This window comes from Trichechus manatus, unplaced genomic scaffold (assembly GCF_000243295.1).
Source record: "Trichechus manatus latirostris isolate Lorelei unplaced genomic scaffold, TriManLat1.0 scaffold00022, whole genome shotgun sequence".
NCBI classification, from domain to species: domain Eukaryota; kingdom Metazoa; phylum Chordata; class Mammalia; order Sirenia; family Trichechidae; genus Trichechus; species Trichechus manatus.
This window is the reverse complement of record NW_004443958.1, coordinates 5,865,993-5,867,690: the sequence shown is the minus strand read 5'-3', so window position 1 is coordinate 5,867,690 and position 1,698 is coordinate 5,865,993.

Genomic DNA, 1,698 nt, shown 5'->3' with positions numbered 1-1,698 from the left:
TCAGACATAAAATACCACTTTCTGTTGCTGGACCTAAACTTGGGCTAAAATGGGAACACGGCTGTCCTGCCACAGGCAGGCTAAGTGGGCCCCTAGTAGCTATGTCCTGCACCCATGGGCTGCTGATAGAATTTTTGGAATGTCCCAACCTTGCATTGTATCTATTCCATGGGCAAAGCTCTGTCCAATTCTCAGTATCCCACAAGGTGCTAGATCAACAATGTGGTAGGCTCAGCTTATTTTGTGAATCCAGAGCAAAACCTAACTCTGAGAAGTCTTTTCTGGAGAACTGAGTACATTGAGGAACAGCTAGCAAATGCCTCCAGAAATGGGCATATCCACAAGTACTGGAAATAATATAGTGATCTTAGGGACTCTGGAGGGGGTGTCCTCTTCCATCAGCAGATGCTGAATGCCAGCGATGGGACTTGCTGGCCAAGAGAGCCAGAATGGTGGTGATGATGATAAATGTATGATTGAGCGCAAGTGTGTGTGTGTGTGTGTGTGTCTGTGTGAGTGTGTGTGTGTGTGTGTCTGTGTGTGTGTCTGTGTGTGTGTGTGTGTGTGTCTGTTACCATGCCAGGTGGTAAGAGGTGGGACATACCTTGGTATTTACTGGTTATGTAAGATCTGGCCCGATTATCTCCCCAAACATATCAAATGCCCCTCTCTCCCCACCCCTGCACATTATACTCCAGCCATGTTTCTCTTGGTTTAGTTCATCAGACATGCCAAGCTCTTCCAGCCTCTGGGACTTTCCACATGATAGTCCATTGTTTCTTTCCCTCATAGTCTTTTTTGAAAGCTTACACGGGTTTTCTTTTTCATTGTAGTAAATATATAAGTAACAAAACATTTGCATGTCCGCAATCTTCACGTGTACAGTTCAATGGCATTAACTATATTCATCATGTTGTTCAACCATCATCTTTAACCGTTCCTGAATTTTTCCATCACCCTTAATAGAAGCTCAGTGTTCCCTAAACTATGCTTTTATTTCAGCACTTTTTATTTTTTATTTTTTGGGGGAGGGGGGTTCTTCCTTCTTTGACTATAAACTTTATGAGGATAGAACCATGTCTGTTTTGTTCTCCATTGAACTTTGGCACATGTTAGGTGTTCAGTAAATAAATTGAATAGATTATTGGGAGTTTTGTACAATTTCCATTTTTTTAATATGAAAGGGCTGAAGGGTCAGGGCCAGGTAGTCAATATACAACTGAGTTGTCTATCCAGGTATGACTGTGCAATGAGATGGATTGAAGGTATAAAATCAACTGAGAAACAAACAGAGGAGAACCAATGAAAGAAGGAGTTAGACATGCAATGTTTAGAGTGATTCCTGAGTCAAAATGCAGCATGCCAGCATTGACTTCCATGGATGGCAGGCATGCTTGGAATGGGTGCATGCAAAGGCATGGCAGGAGAAAAATAAATGTCAGGTTAATTAAATTAAACTATTCTCAAGCAGTAGAAACTTATTTTCTATCAAAACGTGTTGAAATAGAAGGTGTTGAGAACAGCAGAGGTACTTTCTGATATTGACAGCTGTGAGACATGTTTATTGACCCATTAACAACTGTTGTGATCTGTGGCATTAAAAATGTAATGTACTGCAAAAGCTTTAAAGTCTAAAAAGTTAACCTATAGTACCTGTTTCCCAAATGGATTGTGTTAGGAATACCTACTGCTGAGATC